This window comes from Triturus cristatus, chromosome 3_2, assembly GCF_964204655.1.
Source record: "Triturus cristatus chromosome 3_2, aTriCri1.1, whole genome shotgun sequence".
Lineage (NCBI taxonomy): Eukaryota > Metazoa > Chordata > Amphibia > Caudata > Salamandridae > Triturus > Triturus cristatus.
This window is the reverse complement of record NC_140584.1, coordinates 414,105,684-414,130,003: the sequence shown is the minus strand read 5'-3', so window position 1 is coordinate 414,130,003 and position 24,320 is coordinate 414,105,684. Positions and strand designations below refer to the sequence as shown.

The window sequence follows — 24,320 nt, the reverse complement described above, 5'->3', positions numbered from 1 at the left end:
ACCAAGCTCACATTTAAGCACTTTATACTGAAGGGTCTCCTGTTTCCGTTTCTTGTAGAATCGCAGGATAAGACCCCTGAAGAAGGGTCAGTTCATGACCCGAAATGCATTGGGTTTTCTGCTGAATTAAGAATCTTATGTTTGAAACATTACGTTGGATGTGCATGATGGTTAATGCATCTTATGAATAAAACAACATAATATTAGATGACCTTATGGCTACAAGACGGAGTCTTTAAATCAAATTGGATTAATACCCCGTGGTATTGATAACAGTGCTCCCACCGGCACGAAGATGTCCCTCTTCCTGCACTCTCACCCAGCATTAATGCTTCTTGACATTAGTTACATAAGGTATAAGGTTCAAATGTATTGAGCCATTCATCAGCCTTTCACAGAAGAACACAGAACTACTCAGTTTTAAAATTCATTAATAACTTTTATTTGTATTTTGTATTTACTATTCATTAATTCGGCAGCGTTATATAGCATGAACTCTAACCAACTGGCACTTTACAAAAGAAATGAAAAACACCAGAAAAATAGAAGCAGCAGATAATATACAGAGGCTTCAATAGCAAGATGCACACAATTATATAATCGGCACAGTGCTTTAAATGGACATGTACTATCAGGTTCTTCAGCGCACTTCTCAGTTGGATGAGAAGGGGGTCAGAACATTCAATGGGAAAGTACTACCTAGCCTACCAACAGTAAACAGGCACCCTGGCACCCTGAGATAGGGAGTGCCTGCATTTGTATATTTGCATTTCAAGCACTGCAGAGGCATAAATGCCACAGTGCAGATGTCACCAAGATTTCAGAGAACCTCCAGTGGCAAAGAGTGGTGTGGCACAAAGAACAGGTTTAGAGCCGAGAGTGGCATCGGACTCTTAGGTATTTCAGGTCTTGCTTGACATTTCCATGCAAAGGGTTAGTCTGCAACTCTGTGGTGGAGTTCATGATCACAGAGACACTTTCTCTAAATTAAGGGTTACGAGTTCTCTGTTTATTGAATATTTGCCTTGACAGAAGAGTGAGGGCGCTCTGTGGAAACAAAGGCCTCCAGAAATCATCTTTTTTTACAACAGGCATTTATGAATGGCTCTTGAACGTAGGGCTATGTGCGAAACAAATGAATGTTTAAATGAGCTTGTGACTTCTATAGAGAGCACATATAGGGTACATGCGGTCAGAATGTTTATTTCAGGACATCAGACGTACGCCATGTACCTCTGTTTAATGAGGGGCAAGCTAGATATTCAGGATAGCTGAAGAAAACTGCCACGGTCCAACCTTGGTAGTATTAGGGACTTTGCTACTTAAAAAAAAAAAAAAATCACATTCACTGAGGAAGAGGTAATGAGAGCAAAGTAATTTTTATAGACTTCAGATTGAGATAGTCATCTAGATCTGGACAACTTCAAAAATAAAGGGAGAAGTGGGAGATATCTTTAGAATAGGACACTCATGAAAAACAAACCCTGTATTCCGCTGCCTTTTGGCTAGGTTTGCGCTACATAAATGCTACATACATACATATGTAAAACAAAGCATCATCAGCTCACAGAAGGTTCAAAATGTTCAAGTGGCTAAACGGAGAGCCAAGTGATTTGATGTGGAGGTTGAAAAGCGTAGATGAGAGAAGGATATCATGAAGCGCCTCCTGCTGGGGGGAAGGGGGGGGGCTGATACGGTTTTGTAAATTTCATTTTTTGTTAACGCTTCTCTAGTTCCGAATACAACCATTTCTAAACTGTTCCATCTAAGTCTGTACAGTTTTTGAAGATTTTAGAACGAATGGGGTAGTTCACCATTTCAAATGCAGCACACATGTACAGGAAGGTGGATACTTAGAGGAGTCACCATTAGAAATGATGCAGAGATTCCTTTACTGCATGCAACAAAGCAGTCTCAGTGTTACATCCTGCTTTGATGCCCAATTGCAGATCAGGAAATAGACGGGTCTAAAATGAACTGCTACATCTGGGTTGCCACACAACTTTTGAATTTGTAGCAAGGAATGTAAGGTTGTCCACTGTAAGTTAGCTCTCCAGGGTCAGCTCCTGCTTTTTCATTAGAAGAGGTGAGCCCTACTCCGTTTTTAGACAGCTCTCTTCAGTGACCGAGTTACCAAGCTTTAGAAATGAGAAAGGTTTGGAGATGGGTTGCAGTGTTTAACCCTTCACACCGAGAGATCTCTCAAAAAGACACCCACACCTCGTTTACATTTTCAGAACATTGACCTAATGACAATCAATGAAAGTTTATCACATTTATCTTGGGATTGTCGACCATAGGAGAGAGAGAGAGTAGTTGCATGCTTCACAATTTTAAAGCACTTTTTAGCTAGATCAAGATACGATTTGAAGAAAATTGATTTTAAATAAAAATGAGTTTCTTATGTTTCTCCCACAAAGATTGTCCAGTGTGTAAGAGAAAGTAGAGGGACTCCATTAGAGACTTATTTTCGACATAATGGTCTTTCTTCAACCATGGAGAATATTTCTTACGTTTCAGTGTTTTAATTTCAGAGAGCTAACTCATTCATAACTGCCAAGCTGTCTTCAGTGTTTTTAGTTTTAAAAAACCAACTCCTTCATAACTGCCTTGGTGTCATGATTATGCAGGGGGGAAACACTGCAGATACTAACAAGTAGACTTTTAAAACATTCTGAGACTAACAATTAACCTACGGTCTTCTTGGTTGACCACACATGATAACTTTAGAGAGTGGGAGTGAAAAAGGAATAATACAATACAATACAATATGTTATTGTGTAGGCCTGACGAAACAGGCATACAATATATAATCAAGCAAACATTAAGCATTTGATAACATATCAAATATAATTTAATGACAAAATATTTAAAAGAAGTCCCACTGCCAAAAGATTCAGTTCGTAATCAAAAGACAACCAGTAATAAAGTGTTTATGAATAGCTGCACAGCATCTAGAAAAGTGTTAATATTTATGATAAGTACGTTCAGGGCAACCTGGCCGAAGTGGCGTCCAGTTAATTATAAAGAAACCAAAATTAAACGGTTTTATAAAAATGATCCAAGGACTAATGTTTAGGGACTCGAGGCTATTAAAATGCGAATGCTTCAAGTTGCAGAGGTCAGGGAAAATTTGGAATTACTGATAAAGTGCTTCCATCCCCATTTCCTAGTATATACAGACCAGGTCAAAGTGCGATCTAATTAGTTATATAAAAATAAAATAAACAACACACACATTGAAAACCCTTTATATAAATCATTCAAGAACTAATGTTTAGGGATTCAATGCTACTAAAATACAAGTGCTTCTAGTCGCAGAGGACATGGAAAATGTTAAATTACTGATAAAGTGCTCAAAGTGTATAAAAATCTATTCCTGGTATAAACAGACAACTACGTAATGGACTTTAGACAGCGTAATGACAGACAGGTGTGGCAGACCTTTTCCCTGGAACCCTGAATTTCACAGTCTCTAGTGGTCTAATTGCTACCCATGCGATATATATCATAATATATATATAGCATAATACCATAGTTAGGATATAGCATTAAACAAAAACGTATAAATTCACTGAAAAAGCAAGGGTTACAGGGCATTATAGTTAGGTTCAGATTTTACACACACAAAACCATAGAAATTCCGCATTTATAGTTCTCGTTATCTCAAGTAATAATAACTCATGCCCTAAGGGATCTATAACTTGTGCCCCGACTGTGCACGGTTTTCACATCAATAAATTTCACTGCAAAAGTTGCAGCAATATTGCCAATGAGGTTATAGAAGATATCATATGTTGAGTAATTAGAAGCACATGGCGAGGGTGCGAGTTATAGCTGAATGGTTGTGTGAGAGTATGTATGGAAGGTTCTATGGGGGTGTGAGAGGGTGCGTTAGTGTTTTGAGGATGATGTCATTTGAGATGTCAGTGACCATGTCATGAGTGATGTAATGTGAGGTTATAAGCAGGGCGGTGGTGCTAGTTATAGTAATCTCACCAACTAGAACAGCTGAATTTCTCTGGTTTTGTACGAGTGTTACCTGAGCCTAACTATACAGTCTCTGTAACCTTTGTTTTTTCTCCATTTAAAAAAGAATATCACACACACACACCCCCCCCCCAAAGGTTACAAGGACGTTATAGTTGGGTTCAGATTTTACAGACACAGAACCATAGAAATTTAGCAGTTATATTCAGTTGTGATATGTGAATCCATAAGCAGTGCACTGTGGGTGGGTGAGGGCCACTTCTAGTTAGCTCACTAACTATAACGGCTGAATTTCTCTGGCTTTGAATGAGCCTAACTATAACGTCTCTGAAACCTTTGTTCCTTTTCAGTGAATTTCCAAGTTTTTAAAAATTCCATTTCCTAAATATACCGTCCCCGTAACCTTTGTTTTTTTCAGTGAATTGCTAAGGTTTTTTAAATGCTAATTCTAACAATAACATCTATGTAACCTTGGGTTTTTTCAGTAAATTTCTATGGTTTATTAACTCATAGTTGCGTTTGCAGAGTGGTGGAGAAAGGGGGCTCGGACTCCGACCACCTCTCAGGAATCCTGCTGTGTAGGAATTACAGGAGGTACCAGGAGGGCTTCTTGGCCCCCAAGGTCCCTCAGGAGTAAAGTGAACTTCATCTTTCAAACAGTAGTGCACCTTGAGCCACGTTTGCAGAGTGGTGGAGAGAGGGAGGTGGCCTCCAAAGACCTCTTAGCAATACTGCTGTGTGGGACTTACTGGAGGTAACAGATGGGGTAGTTGGCTCCCAAGGACGTCCTTGGGACTTACTAACCCTCCTGTTATCTCCAATAAGTCCCACACAGCAGGACTGCTAGGACCTGGTAGGAGGCCATGCCCCGCTTCTCTACCACTCTGCAAACGCGCCTCCGGGCGCACTACTAGTAGGGGGATGAAGTTCCCTTGGCTATCGATTGTCCTTGGGGGACCAACTACCCCTCCTGTTACAGCCAGTAAGCCCCACATAGTGCGATTGCTGAGAGGTTGTCAGAGGCCACACCTCTTTTCTCCACAACTCTGCAAGATCGCCTCCAGGCGCGCTGCTAGTTGGGGCGTGGGTCTTGTTGGCCCTTAAGGACCCTCAGCAGTCAAGGGGACTCCATTCCCCAACTCGCCAGTAGGTGCATTTGAAAAGTGGTGGAGAAAGGGGGCAGGGCCTCCGGTGAATTGGCGGCCATCCCCCCCTTTCTGTGCACCCCCCCCTTCCGTGGGCTGCTTTGGGCCCTGGGGACCCCATCCCCCGGGACCTGCCACCTTTTTAATGTACTTTTTTTTTCTTTTTAAAAGGAGGGGGGCCGTGGCCCCTTTTCCGGGCCGATTTTTGCCCCCGGGACCCCATTCCCCGGGGCTGCCCTTTATTTTTAGAATGGAGGGGGGCTGCGCAGCCCCCCTCCCCAGCCCAATTTCGGATCTTGGGACCCCACCTCCAGGGGCGAGGCAATACTTGTTTTTTTTTTAGGAGAGGGGCCACACGCCTCCTCTCCGGGCCATCTTCGGCCCAGGAGACTCCATCTCCGTGGCCAGGCCTTCATATATTTGTTTTTAAATGGGGGGGACCCGCGCACCGCCCGTGGCCGATATAGGCCCTGGGATCCCAACCCTCGGGGCGTCCCCAGATCCCACAGCAATGTCTGTTTACCTACTCGCTTTACAGCAGGCAGGGAAATAGACACTGTTCTGCTTTCAGCAAGAAAGCATTTTTGCTCTCGCTTGCTGAAAGTTGAGCAGTTGGCAATGCCCACTGTTTACCTCCAGTCGGTCACAGCCCCGGCTGGTGTCTGCTCTCTGTGTTTTAACTAGACTCCTGGCCTGCTCTATGGACAGTCAGTCGATGAGCTCTCTGACTGCGACAGGCAGTCTTCGGCAATAGTGTCATGTCTATGAATCTCCGGCAGAGGGCGGTGCAGCGAGCCTTTGCGAACAGTCGAGACTGGCAGGAACTCTCCTAGGTCAGCACTTGTTCCGGTAGATAGAGACCATGCAGCATAAGAACCTGGATGACACCTTGTGCGCCCTGCACCGCCCTTACTGGGTCGTAAGATCCCTTCCTGCTACTCATGGGCGAGAATCGTGTCCTTAAATGTAAAGCCAAGGGTTCAGATGTGAGGAGGGGGCTTTACTTCACGACAGCAGCATTCGAAGCATTGCTTCATGCGGCTAAAGTGAGTGAGCTACTAAAACGGGGAGATTCCAGCGACACTCTGTAATATTTCAGCGTCATGTCCTCACGCAGTGTGAAATCTCGCATCCATGTGGATTCAGCCCGTGTCTGGTTATCAGTAGCTCTTCCCGGACTGACGCGCTTGCGGTGTTTCATCAAAAACAGCGAGCGAGCCTTTTCATGAAATATTTTTTTTTTAAGTCATGCTGTTTAGAAATACACTTTTAAGTGTTCTATTTTTTGCTACAGTTCTTCGGGAAAGCGACCGGGGCAATTCAAGGGTTTAAAAATACACCACCCTTTGAAGGGTGTTTTCATTTAAAGGACCAGTCCAGTAAATGGAACAGGTTTTAAAACCCCAACAAGCGTCAAACATAGTGAGATTGCATGCAGACCCCTAAAGTTGGTGGTTGTTGACGGTGTAAGTTTGGGTAAACGTACAACTTTTTTCAATGTCACTGGATGGACACTTTAATGTAAACTCCCCAACACATACTCGGGAATATGTACAGTACACGGTGTACAATGTGTACAGAATGCTGGTCCCGTGGAATAAGTCTAAATTCTGCATGTACATTAAATTATGGAATTTTCTAATATTGGTGCGTATTGTGAGTTAGGGTTGCTTGTTTGCAATAAAGTATATTTTTCTTTTCCAATAATAAAGTATTTTTTTGCTTTTCCAATCAAGTTATACATTCAGCGCCTTCCAGCTCGCCCGCCTCCCCCTCCGGTTTTTCGTTCGCTGCGTATTAAAACAAGCATTGGCCGCGGGAAGCTTGTCGTAATGTAATTAAAAAAAACATGCTAGTGATGCGCGCGACCATAGCGGCACGAAAAAGTGAAAGTGATCACGCTAGAAGGGAGGCAGTTGGCGGGCGCGTGCACGCAAGCGCTAGGCCACCAAAAACCTGTGGCAGCACTTTGAAAACACCGATACTAAATGTCTTGCAGAGGAGCGCATGCGCTGGCTCAGCGAGACCTAAAAAGGGGAAGTTTTGGAGATTCATCAAGTGGGGCCAAAGTTACTGGCAAAACAAAAAAATTTTTTCCTATGGAAACTTTGGTTCTAACTAGAATTACCTACTGGCGACTGCCAGGTGGATAAGGAGATTATATATATATATATATAAGAAAGTTCAAATTCCTGCTACTTCCACTCAACGGCGGCGAAGAAGGAAACTCGGACCCCGCTGGACTTCAGGTAAGATGTTTTTATTGCAGATCACAACCCACACACGACGCGTTTCGGGCTTCAAGAGCCCTTGATCACATGCAAATTAACCCTTCACTTTCCACTTTTAAGTGCGTTTTTTGAGTGAACCACCCACTTCCCCTAGTTCCGTGTCACATGGTAATGAACAAGGTAGAAAGACTTACGATGGGCGCTAGTGTAAGCTGACTCCATTATAGGAATATGTTTACATGTAAGTCTTGATTTACATATATGTTTTTTTGTATTTTTTTACATATTTGCATCAAGCAATCAATGCAATTACAGGATAAATCCCTGGAATTATAAAACGAATTTTCTAACTGGATAAATCCAGTACCATGGCAGAAGAAGAAAGTGCATAAGTGCAATAGCAGCAAGAAGGACAATATTAATGTGCAAAATGTGCAAAAAAGTGCGAGAAATAGTGCAAAATGCGCAAAGATATTTCATTATACAGTGCTTTAGCTAAAATACCTCATAAAATTAATTACAGTTTAATAAATATGTAAACAATCACGAATATTAATAACAGTAAAATTCCATTTTTGTATAGGAATATAAAATACCGTTAAAAAGCATATACTGTAAATTGCACATATTCAAAAAAACATATATTCAATGTTTTTTTTATATTCTAACAAACTATTTAGTCATAGTTTTTTTGATTCCTTTTGAGAGTTGGTGGCGACAGGTTGTTTTCTTTATACTATTTTATCTCTACAACGCACATCTTTTTATAATTATTATGTACAAATACTCTTATAATACTATTGATGATAATTAAAAAGATGAGACATGGATCATGACCAGACTCTGTTGTCATATATTTCCCTTTTTGGTATTTCTACTGAGTCTTTTTTTATTTTTTTAGGGTGCCCATTCATAGGAAGTTGTGCATATCCTCTGTATTATTCAAACCGTTAGGCCATTTACTGTCGAATTCCAAAATGATCCTAGTTTCTAACTGTCTTAATTTACGCTCCCTATTCCCACCCCTTCGTGACTTGGGGACAGCGTTAATGACAAAGTATGTTAGACAGTTGATATCGTTAGCATGGATTCGCTTAAAATGCCGTGCCACAGGATAAGCTGGATCACTGTGTAAAATGGCTCTAATATGCTGCAATATCCTGACGTGCACCTGTAGCTTCGTACTCCCAATGTAGTTAAGGCCACAGGTGCACGACAGGACATATACAGCATATTCGGTTTTGCAATTGTAATGGCCACGTATTGGAATTGGAGATTCACTAAATGGGGTTGTGTAATGGGTCTTGTTACAGCCAAACTTGCAAGCTCTGCAAGTTGCACATTTTCTGAAGCCGTTGCTGGGTTGTAGCCAGCTGGCCGTTTTCCTGGTTTCTGGGGAACTCTTGTCTAAGGTAGATCCCATGGTTTTGCCTCTTCTGAATGTGATCTTCGGGGTTTCTGTTAGTCTGTTACATAGTACAATATCAGTCATCACTATAGGCCAATGTTTTCTAACTATAGCTCTGATTCTACGTTCTTCATTACTATACGTTGTAATTAGTCTTGGGCTGTCAATTTTGAACGTACTAGCATCTGATATACATTGAATCTCAGTGTTGGTGTTTTTGAACAGACTTTGCCTTGGATGCATACTTGCTTTTTTGATGGCGTCGCCAATGATTTTGTCACTATACCCTCTGACCTTCAGTCTTCCCACCATTTCATTAGTACACACATTAAAATCTGATTCATTGTTGCAGATCCGCTTGAGTCTTAAAATCTCTCCATAAGGGATACTTGCAATAAGATGTCTAGGGTGTGAACTTTTTGCATGCAACATGATATTGCCCGATGTTGGCTTCCTGTATAGTGTGGTGGCAAGTCTCCCTTCCTTAATGTGCACTAATACATCCAAAAATTCAATGCGTGTCTTATGTATGTGGGATGTAAAGACAAGGTTCATGGTGTTTCTGTTGATGTCTTCGATAAAAGAATGGGCTTCTGCCTCGTTTCCCTTCCATAATATAAAAACATCATCTATGTATCTCATGTAAGAAACTATGTGTGTCTCGACCACTGCTTGGTGTGCCTTGTTGAGAACCTGTTCCTCCCACCAGCCTACATGCAAGCATGCGTAGCTGGGGGAGAAACAGGCTCCCATCGCAACGCCTCGTTGTTGTTTGTAAATATCTTTATCAAAAAGAAAAAAATTGTTGTAGAGGCACCATGAGATGAGCTCCAGAATGACTTTGTTGTGTTCGTAGAATTCACTAGACCTTTGGTCCAAAAAATGTTTTACCGCTTGTAGTCCCTGGATGTGATCTATACTGGTATATAATGATTCTATGTCTAAAGTAATAAGACATAGATCATCAGTCCAGTTTAGTTTTTCAATCTTCTGTAAAAAATCGCCTGTATCTTTAACATAGCTAGGTAAATCTTTAACTATGTTCTGTAAGAAATGATCAATATATTGGCCAACTTTTTCACTTACGCTGTTAATGGCCGATATAATGGGCCTACCAGGGACGGGCATAACATTTTTATGGATTTTGGGAATTAAATATAACACAGGTAATACTGGAAACTCATTATACATAAATTTGTACTCCTCCGTGGAAATATATATAAATAAATAAATAAATAAATATTGCAGTGAGAAAAGGTGCCTGCATAACATCAACAGTTACAAATGAATTGATGCATACAATCACAGAGGTGCCAACTTGTGTCCAATTCCAAGGTGGAAATGTCATGTAATTGATACAATGAAATAAAGATACTGCATGTAAATGAATTGTGATGCTCACACATGAAAATAATGTATTGGTATCACCATAAGAAGCCTGGAGTTAGATGAAGAGATGCATATGAGGAGGTAGCATACATAATGAGAGTTCTTACCTAGGAAACACAGGACATTGCTCTATAATATAAGAAAGTCTAACATGAACCATACAACCATTTAGCTGTGAACACGTAGTTGTAAGAATATCATATATAAAGTGCATATTTTAGCTCCTCTGTCTGTGGCGTACCACAGTGCCTTCCAACTGAGTTAAGAATTCAACTTAAAGACTGAAGTAGTCTGCAGTGGGCCCCATGCCACCTTCGGGAACGGGGAACTCGAAAGAGGTGAACACTAACAGGGACAGTTCACGGCCAGATAATAAAGCTAATTAGTTACAACAGATCGTCTGTGCAAGAAATGTGATCATCAATTGGGGTCAGTGACAACCATCCTTAAACACAATCCTTGACAGGGTGAACCCTTAAAGTCACTAGATTAACCTGAGGTCAAACCTTGGTCACTATGGCCCAACCCAGACCGGTTTAACTTGGGGCAATACGCAAGGTATTTATGCAGTACAAAAACAGTAATGAAGCCGATATGCATGACAATACAAATCCCAAATAGAATTTGAAAACCAGAGTTAAATGCAATAAACAAAATGACATTAATTTAACACAAATCCAATATGGGAGAACCACAGATATGATTTTTAAAGTTTTAAGTAAGAATAGAGTCAAGAAACATGAAGTGCCAATGATAGTCAATGGTCGCAGTAGACCAGGACCTAAGCGCAATTCGACGCTGACTGCAACAGAGAGTGGGTCGGACACATCATCCAGGTCAAAGATTTTACCTTCTGACTTTAGTCTTAAGTCCTAATACACCACAAAAGTACACTTCTAAACCCCCAGATCATAACAGGAGGCACTTAAAGACTCACAGTGTGTCAGACAGGAGCCAAAAAGCAGGGTCCAGTCCAAATCCAGTTGCCATTGATCAGCTGGATAGTTCCAGGAAAAGGCCTCTTGTAGGTTGCTGTGCCCCTGTACCTTTAACGGGATGTCAGCCTTATGACCCTTGGAGTCCAATTATTGTGTTTGGTACAAGAGGAAGAGCCGGTCCAGTCTTCTAGGCTCTCCTCAGGTCTCAAACAGCAGGTTCAGTCCTCTTTTAATCTTCCTCCGGTAAATTTGTCTTCCAAAGTGGGTGTCCGGAGGCAGCACATTTATGCGTGGCACAAGATAGTGGGTGGGAAAGAATTCTGAGCACGACCTAACCATTAGAGTAGAAGCTCCCAGAGACAGCCTTAAACACATTGAGCATTTTCAAGATGGCCAACGTCTTCAACCCACTAAACTTGAACTATGAAGGGTAAGGGTAAGGAGGGGGGTGGGATGTGGGGGGGAGGGGGTATACTAAGGTAATCCTGGTGCCTTCTCACATCCAACACTAAAATTCAGTTTGAAGCACTCACTGTAAACCCAATAAACCTAGAGACAGGAGTTTGGTAGAACAAAGCAACATTTTTCAGCAATCAAGCATACAGTCAATACACAAGAATTGTTTTCACATCCTGTTTATGCCCCTTAAAAAGTTCTCCAAGTGTTATATGTGAATCCCCAGCAGACGTGTCAAGGATTGGACACTCCAGCAGGATGTGATACAATAATGTTAAAAATGTGTCTACTTGAATTAGAGCCTGTCTGGCTGAAAGGTCCAAGGAAGGACTTTGCCCAGGTGTCATCTAACATTTTCCTGTGACAGGAGAGGGCAATTTGAAGAGTGGCACACGTGTTATATGTAAAAACTCAGTAAACCCGTCCAGCAGGATTTGATATTCAATCATGATTTGACACTGTAATGTCAAAAATAATTGCTTGGAATCCAACCTTGCATATTCTGTCAGATTCAGAGGGGTCTACTCTGCCCATTCAGGCCAGCCTTTTCTCGGGAGGCATTTCACACCAATTCAAATTTTAATTACTGGCTGGCAGAAGTGGGAGAATAAATGAAAATGGGCCTTAAGCAGGGAAAATGTAACATTCTCAAAGTACCTTGTCCGTAGCATTTATCAAAAAACTGAGGTTTCAATTGATAGATGTTTAATTATATTTGATGCAGATTCTTAACTGAAATTAGCATTATTAAATGTAATAATGTAACCCAGAGTTTTTCTATGAAACAGCTATCCTTGCTACAGTGAAAATAGCTTTTGAGGCTTTTTCATTGTAAGGACATGTTTCACATAAGATTTCTACTTGTCCTACTTTTAAATACCATGCACTCTGCCTTATGGGCAATAAGGCCTGCATAGGGGTGACTTATACATAAATAAAAGTAAGGTGTATGAACAGACAAATTGGGTTATTTTGACAGGTTGAATTTGCAGTTTAAAACTGCAATAACCACGCTACAATGGCAGGCCTGCAGTCATGTCTGCACAGTGGTGTCACAATGGGTGCTGCAGTCCACTAGTGCCATTTAACTTACAGGTCCTATGTACACTTTGGACCATATACTAGGGTCTTATAGGTAAGTTGAATGTGTTAATTAGGGGCATATCAATTTCACAATGTTGAAAGTGGGAGCACAGGCACTTTACACCTGGTTAGCAGGGGTAAAGTGGACAGAGTTTTACAGCCTGCAAAAATATAAGGTCCAACAAATTGGGGAAATTCCGAAGAGAACTTGCAGAAAGGACAAACTTCCTAGTCTGTATTAAATACATGCATTGCTGTTACAGTACCAATAGTTCATGCTGTTCAACAACTGCAATATAGGCGTAGATCTTAGAACGATGAAAAAATGACAGCATATGGCAATTAGACAAAGCTTTATGGTTATTAACTTCAAGATTCATATTTATTGGACAAAATAATGTCCAAGTAACACTTCTCAAAACTGTCACTACATACTGTACCAGAAATGTACTGCAAACAAGATTTACATTTTCAGAACTAACATTCGGATATCTTTAACCATATATACTGATCTAATTAGATCTTCAATCCATCTCCCCCCATGGGACTAAGTGTAACGCCCTGAACGTCTCAGGATCGTTTAACAGACACGATAATGAGAACGCAACCACTTGTGAAGGTTTAGTTATTTTAATGAAGGCAAAAATAATACAAGGAATAAACAAAGGTTATAGTCACTGGAATCCTCCAGGCTAAGTACGTTACCAGCCCACAGCACGGATGGTCCTAACCGTCCTCTGCATATACGCCGATCCCGGCGTATGCCAACAGAGGGCAGAAATGAAATGGCCGACAATGCCAATCGGTAGGCTGTGAGGGGCACGAAGAGTGTTGGGGAGAATCGACGAGTCAGGGAAACACCCAGCCGGGGTCTCTACCTTAAGGGAGCAGCCGCTCAACCTCTTCCTCAGACTGCACCGGGACGCGGAGTCACCTCCTGGTGATGCGTCACCGATACCCCAATCACAAGCAAAGAAGACTGAACCGAGAGCAGCCGCTCGATCGATCCCGTGGACTTCCGAGTCTGTAACGCGGCAAACACCTCCTGGTGTGCGTTACAGCTGGCAGTCCCTGTATCTCTGGTCGGGCTGGGAGTTACAACTCCAACCAGCAAAAGCGCCACTGCGCTTTGACTCAGCCGAGTCAAAAAGCGAAGCTCAATGGTTATCCGGTAGAGCTTCCGGGTCCTTCACAGGTGACGATGGGGCAAGACACGGCCCAGGGAGTAACGACTCGACCTACCTCCGTTCTTGCCTTACTGGAGCACCACTCCGGAACACTGCTCTTCACTAAGCAGGTACGTCGGTGTAAACACAATATCCGACAGCGTTGTACCTCCCGGTTCCTCCCTTTATAGGGCGTGTTTTCCTTGAGTTATGTAACAGCTCTCCTGTTTACATAAGGGCGTGTTTTCCTTGAGTTATGTAACAGCTCTCCTGTTTACATAAGGGCGTGTTTTCCTTGAGGTATGTAACAGCTCTCCTGTTTACATAAGGGCGTGTTTTCCTTGAGTTATGTAACAGCTCTCCTGTTTACATAACCTCTCAACCGCTAAGCATCCTGGGAGATGTAGTCCGTTTTCGCTGGTTACCGTTTTCCTCCCCTCGCATGACAGGAATTCTTGACACTAAGATGGGTATGGTGGGGCAGTACAGAGTCATGCACAGGCAGTCTGCACTCTGCTTGCTTTGATCTCTGATGCGGACATTTCCTTAATGGATCTTCCGCAGGCCCAAACACAGGCATACCACTCAAGTACTACAGAGACCACTTAGGGACGCAGCAGTTATCAAGACTGGGGTGGAGCTTAACTGCCAGATGTAACTGTGAGGCTTCATAAAGCCAAGCCATCAGAGGCACTTTGTGGTGTTAAGGTAAAACCGTTGAGTGCAGTTATGATTCTTCTCAGTGCCAAGCTGTCCAAGGCAATTAATGGCCTCGTATGAAGTAACGGGGGGTCTTGCCAGCCACCTAGCACATTTCTCCTCGGACCGGTTATGAGATTTGTACAAATGCCGATATGCAGGTATGGATTCAAGGAGCAAGTGTCTTTCTCCGAGGCACAATCTAGGGGTAACCAGGGTCACAAGGCATCACCACACAGCTTGGCAGAGCAGATCCTTCACTAGGTTATAGACTGCCAACTTCAGTTCTTCATACACAGCTCCTCACAGTCCTTTTCTTCTACCTAGTCTTTTCTCTGGGCAAGTGTACCTCGAAGCACCCTTCCATAGTAATTAGTGGGCTTTTTCCCTCAGGGTGGTTTTAAGGCAGCGCTTCCTACAAGGTTGCAAAACAGGTGTGAACTCTGACAATGGTAAGTGAGAAATTCCAGCACAACGACTTGGGGTTTTCTTCCCAATAGTTACTCTCAGCTTGCAGACACAGTTTGGTATTCCACCGGTCCAGCTCTGGGTCAGGTTTCAGGTACGTCTGGTCTAGTTGCCTGTTCCTCCCATACTGGTCAAGTCACAGTCTTTTGTCCTCAGGAAGGAGGTGTGAAGCTGGGACACCCATACAAAAGGCACAAAAGAAAGAACATTCCTCACTCAGTTACCATTAAACATGTTGAGGTAATACCTCAGGAATGGAGCAGATGGGGGCAGAGACCGTTCTTATACTTCGCAAGTGCTCTCAGCCTTCTATCCTTAATGCCCTTGAGTTTGGTCCATTTCAAAAGACATCGGGAAAGCTTTCAAATGAGCCTGCAAATCACATTGCTGTGCGACAGGCTCTCTCCAACCTCCATCCGAGGTATCATTCACAAATAGGTGATCCACTTTGTATTGCTGATAAGATTCATACACTTGCCACACTTTGCACTCTCGCACTGCAGCAAATACAAACCATACATACACATGTGAATCTATGTTACCAAAGGATGGACCAAAGGACACGGTCATAGGGGAGTGGCAGACAAATTTAAACAGGAAAGAGGAGTATGCAACTCTCCTTGTGCAGCCAATAGGTAATAAGAATTGTCCTGCAAGTATAATCAGTTGCAGACACCACTGTCAGTCCTTCAGAACCAGGAGAGCTAACAGTAGATAGAAGTTTCCATCCACATCGACTCAGGCCCTCCGCTTACACACAGGATAGTCATGCACGCCAAGGCCCATAACGATACAAACAGTAAGAAACTCATTTTGGAGGACTAAGGGCAGGGATGCATGCCTTCTCAAGCCATGTAGGGGGACCTTTTCTATCCCAATGTTAGCCCCAAGAGGATCACTAAAAAACAACGTGAAGCATGGTACTAGGGCCGCATAATACAAGGCAATACAAAACGAGGCTCAAACACATGTACACCAAAACATGCTCAACATAGAGACACCAACCCGGTGATCCTTAAAAAATATCCAGACAATGGTGTTTCAATACTGCAAAGCCCATTTCAAAGAAAACGAGATCAGTCTGTTGAAACGAACCTATGAACTATTAACAGAAAGTCCACAGTAATGAACAGTAACTGCTGGTCAAAAAGCAAAAAAGCATGAGCAGAAAACATGTAGTTACTTACAAATTCATGGAATACAATGTATACATGTGATGATGGGGTCCCACTGCATGTATACAACAACATATCTAACACAGAGACATTCATAGTCTTCAATTAAATCTCACTGTTTGCCATCAGGAGCTTCTGCAACATATACTACGAGGCGCATAAAAGGACTGTCGATCATGAGTATCTGTATTTCAAAACAGAAGATTTGTGTTTAAAAGCTAGAACTGTATGCCTTCTCTCATAAGCTCGGGAGAGGCACATGCACCCTTTCCAAATTACCACCTAACCTCGTTTTTAAAGAACAGTTTGATTTTGGCCAAAAGGTACATACATTTTCTATCTGAGCCTGAACAAAACTCGTGGCACCAAAGGATTTACAATCAGCGTATGTTTTTACTTTACCATTCTACGCAGCTTCAGAAAGATGCCAACCTGCCTAAGTGGGAAAAGCATGAGGTAGATAAGAACAAGAACACGAGGCAATTTCCAAAAGCTGGCAATCTGAACCTTGGTTGCCTGCAAAACACAGAGAAAGAAAACAACCCCCCCCCTCCCCCACCCCAATCGTATAACTAAGTGAACGTTTGCATTTTACTTGTACACCTTTTACTTTCTTTTTAGTGCTCAATGAGTTTCAGTTTTAAAAGAAAATCATGTGGGGGAAAAAGAGGAGACTGGAAAGATTTACAGTCGTCAGCAACGTGCACAATTCTTCCCACAGATACGAAAAATAGTGATTTTTTGGGGATGGTCAATGAATTCAGAATGCTTGCTACGGTACTGAATTAGTGTGTAGGAGGTGTTACTTTAGATTATAACATCATAATGACAGTCCTTACAAAGGCATACCTAAACATTGTCAAAATCGTATCAGCTACATAACTATTACCACCTGTGCTGTGAAGCGGAGGGAGGGGTAGACAGATGAACAACAAACAATGCTTCTTGCCAGGGTGTCTGCTGCTTTAAAGAAATGTAAATGTGTGCATTTGGTTAATCTGCTTATGTAAAGGCTGCTTGGGACCCGGTATTGGCTTTAATTGATGGCACGACTTGAAGAGTATTCTTTTTGAGAGGTATTGTAAGGTGACCTGATGAGCTGTGTAATTGTACAATAGGTACAGTCCGCATATTACTCAGAACTATATTATAGAAGCACTTTTCTTTTTATCTTAAACCTAAATCTTTCATTGCCTATCTTATATTGTGTGCAATGTTGTAGGTATACACAGTGCTTTCTTTACAGACTGGGACCTCGGAACACTATAAACTCACAAGTCACTATTCACCACTGCACCAACCAGAACTACATTTTTTGGTTCTCTGGTTACAAACACAGAAATCTGCGGTGATCACATTAACTAATAGAGATTTCACAATATAAAGAAGTGCATCTCTCACTAATTAGCTTAACATGCACTTATTTTTCATTTAAGGTGTGTGTTATTTTACATGCAGTTACTTGAAGGTGAAACACCAACAAAACAGTTACAGAGTATTCTGTTCTTTTAAACCGTGCCTTTTATCCAGCCCGAGGAGCGCTTGCTATGAGACTGGCAGACTAACTGATCCCATCCAATGGTACTTGGGATCACCGTTCCTATACTTTTCAGCTCTCTCCTAGGCAGCACACGCATGCTGTATCTACAATATGGGCTTTGAGCACCGCCAATCCATTCAATTGGTTCCCCTTACTGCCCTTCGTAAATGCCTGCTTTCGTTTGGTGAATATGCTGAGTAGTTCCTCCTTTTACTCTTTTGGAACCTCTCATGAAGACTGTCCCCGTTACATGGGCTCTTACTCTTTTTGTAATTTATGTTACTCCGTGAGCACTATTTTTTGTTTGGAGTACCTCTGCTTGTGTTTTTGGATTGAAGTTATTTTGTGCTTTACGACTACACCATGCACCACGCTTATGTGGTAGCATTTTTTTTAGCTTCGGCGCCCTTTGCTGCTCGTGTCTTTAGTGTTAGTTCACTTAATCTCCCCATGCCGACCCTGATCTCCCACCCATCCAGTGGCTGGTTGTTATTTTCAGGGTTGCCATGCCACTGTTCTATGATCGCGCCACCTAAAAGCTGAACAGCGTCTTTATCCTGTTGCCTTACATGCATTTACACTTGCCCCTACAACCCTGGCTCACAGAGCTATTACTAATTCATCACAAACTGATGTATTCTTCACTGCCATCTTATACCACGCGTTCGGACATTAAGAAGCCCCGGCTCCCTGTTATCAGCACGGTACATAGTCCAGTTACTTGTCTAACGTGTTGTTTATTTTTCATTTTTTAATTATTCAGTTTGAATTAGGTGATTTCTGAATGTGCAATGTTTACCCTTTACAAAATGGCGACTACTTCGGTCATATGGCCCGACCCCATGGGAGCCTAGTTCTATTTGCAGTGCAAACCCGACCCCAAGGTATTGAAGGGCTCTACATGAGCACCAATTGCATTACACAAAAACACATTCATTATTCTCAGACATGGAAAGATTATGTCATTTGCCCAGAATCACAGGATGTTGAGACAAAGCAGAAACTGGATCCTGGTTCCCCAGTTTCTCAGTCGGCAGCTCTGGCCGTAGTGCCACATCCTCTCACCATTTCCTTTTATTGCCTCAGCTGTAGCTTAAGACAGCGCCGGATTGATTTACTTCACATCGTCAGTAGCAAATTATATAATTTAACTCCGTGCAGAAACAGACTGCAAAGAGTTGACACATCCAAGATGTTTTTCTTAACCGTGCAGTCTCCGAAACAATTACACGGACATCTACGCAAATTCAAACTATTTACTATATACACCGTTTCCGCTTTTTACATACCACAAAAGTGATCTATGCATTCGAAGGCATAGCGACGCAAGTTCAAACTATTATTTGGCAACATAAACCATTTATATTTTTACTTAATCACAAAACATTAACTGTTGTTTTTCCAAGGCACAGTGTTGCATTGTTGTGTTTCAAGCACACTTTTCTTTGGAATCTTCCTTTTTAGGTCAAGCCTAGGCAGTGTGCATGTGCAGCTCAGCCCAGCCCAGCCGATGCTGCTGTTCATCCCCTCTCTTCGGCTCCCTCAGTACTCCTGTGCCCAATTGCTCTTCAGCTCTCCTCCTCCTGTCATGCTCCTCTCCCTCCCGCTTCAACCCCATCTTGTTGACCGCTTCTATCCTCCTCTTGCTGCCCCTCGTTTCATTTGATGTTCTCCCATTGCACTGTGCATGCTTGCTTTCCTTAGGCTGCACTTCATATCACAGGACTGCCAGCGTCCATAACAGGGCTTCCAGTGCAAATTCCTGGAACAACTGTGAACATCTCAGGCCTCCCTGTGCCTATAACAGGGCTTCCAGTGCACAACCTGTGCCAAACGTCACCATGACAGAGCTGTAATTGCATAACCCAGGACTGCCAGCTCCCATAACACTGCATTCCAGTGCACATCCTTGGACTGAAAGCGCACATCCCATAGCTCCTTGTGCACATTCCAGGGCTCCCTGAGCCCATAACATGGCTGCCACTGCACATCCAAGGACTGCCAGAGTTACAGGGCTTCCAGTGAATGTCCCAGGCCCAGTGCTTCCAATGCACAGCCCTGCGCTAAGAGCGCATGCCATAGGTCTCTGTTTGCCATGAGAGGCCTGCCATTGCACATCACAGGATGGTCAGTCTATCACAGCGCTGCCAGTGCGCACCCAAGGCCTGACAGGGGACACTGTATACAATAAGGAGGGACATGGGGGGCCTTTTTCCACACACAGGAGTGGGAGGTCCAGCATAAGCAAGGGCCCAAACGTACGTTTATCAAAAAAGGGGTTTATGCCGTTCCTCTGGAGTCAGAGAGTTCAGAGACAGAAAAGACAGGAATCCTCAGTGCCCCTATTGGGGTCAGTGCTGGGAATCCATATGTTGGATAGTAATGTCCTCACACACCCTTGCAGGTGTCATGCTTCATCATCTGGGCTGCTCCTCGTTGGGTCGGCGGTGCAATACCCAACGGGCTCCCTATGGTAAGGGCTCTTTATCGGAGATCTTTTTATCCAACAGCCGTGTGGTGAAGTGCGGGTCTGGGGCCAGAATTGTGTAGATGTGGTAAAGTGAGTTAAAATAGGGTTGGGAGTACCGAGGAGAACAGACTTTTATTCTGGGAGTCTCCTACACTAAGTAAGAACAAAAAACACAAGGAACTAGCCTGAGTGTAATGTCTCATGTAGTGGCGTCCTTGTTTAGGAAGTGTGGGACGACATGTTTCTCGCTTCTGGATCAGTATCCTCGCGATTCTTCAGGACCTAGATCAATAACTATCTACACCTAAATTGCGTGGTATGTTTTCTACTCACAGTAATAGTGTCTAATGCACCTGGATCTACCCTATTCAGTAAAATCCCCAGGCATCAACAGTACCCGGTGGGAATCGCATAAGGCTTGGCTCCTATGTGTATTGGAGGTTTCTGCACCATATGCTGAGTCCTAGACCTGCCCTCTCCACCGCGTCCGGGTGACAGGGAACACCCCATGGGTCTGTGTGCCTATCACAGGGCTGCCAGTACACGCCCCTGGGCTAAAAGTGTGCATTCCAGTGCTCTTAGTGCTCAAAAGGTCTTCCAGTGCACGCCACTGAACGGACAGTGCATATCCTATGGCTTCTAATGCATGTTCCAGGGCTGCCATTGCACATCCAAGAAACATGAGCATCTATAAGACAGCTTCCAGTGCACATCCCTGGGCTGATAGGGCACAACAATGGCTAAACTCTGCCAATCATTTGGCTTCCATTGCATATCCCGAAAAAGCCAGCAAACTTCCCAGTGCAGCGACCACAGCTCTGCCCTTTCCTGCGCCCTTGATTTTGTGATGTGCTCATTAGTGTGAGCTACCAACAGCCAGCCGGAGCCAGCGATTTGTTAATCCCACAAATTAAAAGACTACATGATCGGAAGCAGCATTCTAATTCAATATGACAAATTGCACTTAGACAAAACAAGGACCAGAAAGTGATTTATGCATTTTTCTGCGATAGTCTGGCAAATAAATGTAGCATGAATAAACCATCTAACGTGCACGGTATCATTTGTAATATCCAAGTATTGGGCGTGATAACATACAATTTGCGTGGTATACCCATCTATGTTTATAGTGAGCACTATGGATGCTGTGGCGCTGCAGCCTGTGTAAGCATACCAAAAGGACGCCCTGTTCCACACCTCCCCAACTATGAAACACTGATGCTACACAAACATTCAGCTCTACGGGTATAGCTCATACCTGACATATTAATTGTTTATGGTTGCAGTTTGTATATAGCCAGAACTCGACCCGAAGGTATTGGATCGCCTCACGTGAGCATCAGTTACATTACTCAGGTGCACATTCATTTAATGTAGCTACTGCAAGATTACGTGATTTGCCCACAGTCAGTCTATACACTTATGAAGTTAGTATTGTATGGATGAATTCAGCAGGAACACTTTCACTGACATACAAAAGTTATGTGCCAGCAGTGTGGGTCATAGGATGTCGCACTAGTGTATAATCATGTTAAAATATATTTTGCCTATGCTCAACTTTTCATGACCCCACTGCTTAGAAGTCACAACAAATGCGAAAGAGAACAAATGAAAAGGAGAATACATATACATGTATGCTCCTTTTTTATTCACTTTCACTGACATGTTTATTTATTCTGAGTACTCAGGATAATTATTTAGTTGTTTCAGAGAGGGGGTAAAGGTTTTATTAATCATGCTTATGATTAAGAGCATTAATATTTTGTAAAGGTTTGGGGTATGCAGATAACCATAGAATATGCTTAGTTTTGTCTTGTCAGAATGGACTAATACATTTTGTTAATCAAGTTGGATTTCGGTAAACTTGCAATCTTCCTAAGTTCGATAATAATGAGTAACACGAAGTTGCATAACTGTATGTACCCGTTATCTGTCCATCGCACCAAGACAGAGGTTAAAGTGAATAGGAGCGTTACAGTTTAAAGGAGAGCTCTGCTTTTTCTGGCAACTTGTTTTTTTTTTCACTAATGTGCATGCAGGCCTTCATGCGAGTTCAGACTACCAGTTATACAAAAAAAGACACTTTAAATAAGTATTTCTCAATACAGTACTGCTATGCCTATTAGTGTCAAAGCTTCCACGTTAAAGAACAGGAGCACCCAGGATAATGTGCTGCACGGCTAAAAACGTATGCGGTCCCAAAGGCGAGACCTATTGGCTATGCCAATGCTTGTTTTGAATGCACTTCGACTACTGGTTGTCAGATCATCCCACTAAGAGGGTGCAATAAATGGAGTTCGCCTGCTACCCTTCCCGGAAATTATTGCGGGGTGCTTTCAAAACATGAGTTTCCAAGAAAGATGGAATTCACAAATGAAAATAAAGAATACTATTATCCTCGAGCTATACCGCGCCGTTGGCAAATATACACTGTTGACATGAAAACAGCGGGTCGAGAGCATTCTGAGCAGAAATACGTGCAACCTGCAGGTGAATGTTCACCTTCTGGCAGTGCATGCTAAATATGTTACCGTTCCATGGTGAATAAAAGCGACCTGGGAGAAACGGCATCAATTACACAGCAACAAGACAGCAAACCTACGGTTGCCTGTAGGAATATGAAATAATTATTATCGTACACTGCGAGCACTCTTGAAAAGGGTGGTACAATTGTTGATGTCTTAATGTGGGACATAAAGATGCTGCTCCTCTGCAGTGTAGATAACACATTAAAGTGCCCAAGTAAACAGGAAAAAAGGGCAATCAGTTGGGAGAAACGTCTACTTACCAAATGATCAGCTTGAATCATCTCATGTTTGCCTATACTCCGTCCTAGCACTGCAACTGCAAACGCGAGTTCCCCCGAGTGCCAGAGCTGTGCGGTATGGGCAGCCTTTTTTCTTCTCGGACATTGTCTTCTTTTCTAGAACATCGCCAGACTTGCTATTCAACACCTTAATGCGGAGAAACAAGTGTCATGTTCTGAGACCAGGCTTTGTGGTGATAGTGCTGCAACCCAGCTGCACAGGAGGTAAGGTTGCTGTCAGACTGACCATCTGTCCAAACTATCCACGGAACTGCCGTGAAAATTCGGTGTCCGTTGCTACTCCTTAACAGACGTCTTTTGGCCCGTAGTTAGAGAGCAGGGTCACAGCTTGAGGCACCCAGGTGCTCACGACTAATCAGGCAGGTGGAAACATATCCTATTAGTGGTAGGCAAAGGGTGCTGCGTTTGGATAGGTTGAAGGGCCCTTGCTATGTGATTGGCTGCTGGATCTCCGGTCAGCTGCTTCATTGGCTATAGACAATAGGACACTAGAGAATGTATCAAGGTGCAAGATAGGTCGGGAATATCTTAACGGGTTGTTTATTGGTTACGGTGCCTGGGGAACCCACACGCCTCTGACATAGAATCTAGCTGCTGCACGTCCATCCCCTCCAACTGTAAGCGGAGACGGCCCATGCTGTCCCTTTCACTTGTTAATTGGCTGTCACTCTTGTGTGGTGTGTTTAGCTGGCCCGAGGCACCTGGAATTTCCGTAAGATCCATGGAAGGTGGCTCTAAGCTAGTGAGTAGACTTTTATCCAATGATGACTTACGTACCCCTTCCTATCCCCGCTGGCGCTATCACAATCGAGAGCCACCCGCTTTGTATCAGTCGACGTGTGCACGTCACCTCCTAATGGTTACTCAAGTCGAGTTTGCCCACCCTTGCTTCAGGTGAGCGCACGCAAAGTCCCGATTTTTGGCCGCCTACCAAGTTATCTGTTGGTGGCTCCCACGTGGATGCTCTCTCTCGGGTGAATACGGTGACTCGGTGAGTATGACTATTGGCTAGTTTACAGTAGCCGACTTTGGCCGTGCCCACCTGCGGGCGTGGCCCAAAAAAATAAATGATTTAGACCTATTGAAGGTCAACAATTTATACAAGACCATAAAGAAAATCATAAAGTAGCTCAGACAGCCACTCCTAGTTAAAGATCCAATAAAATAAACAGCTCATCAAAATATATAAAAAAATGATTGTTTTAAAATATTTGTTAAAAAACCCTTACAAAATGTAAATATCGTATAACAGATTTGTGCAAAATGAGAATTTGTCACTCACAAAGTGCATCAACAGGCATATTAAACGGCACTACTAAAGGGGGGAGGAGATAA

At 42.9% G+C, this 24,320-nt stretch overlaps 2 protein-coding genes across 3 annotated transcripts in view; one reads left to right on the top strand and one right to left on the bottom strand.

The window, feature by feature from the left end:
- KIAA0319L (KIAA0319 like) overlaps positions 1-23,392 on the bottom strand; it is a 941,156-nt gene extending 917,764 nt beyond the window's left edge. Inside the window, exon 1 of the mRNA XM_085647985.1 lies at positions 22,947-23,392. The gene's annotated coding sequence lies outside the window, so the exon portion shown is untranslated. The remainder of the gene's footprint in view (positions 1-22,946) is intronic.
- A 182-nt stretch (positions 23,393-23,574) lies between these two features.
- Positions 23,575-24,320, top strand: part of NCDN (neurochondrin) — a 75,093-nt gene continuing 74,347 nt past the window's right edge. Inside the window, exon 1 of one of the 2 annotated variants that reach the window (XM_085647986.1) lies at positions 23,575-23,727. The gene's annotated coding sequence lies outside the window, so the exon portion shown is untranslated. Of the gene's footprint in view, positions 23,977-24,320 lie in introns of both variants that reach the window. The other variant, XM_085647987.1, reaches the window with a different exon arrangement.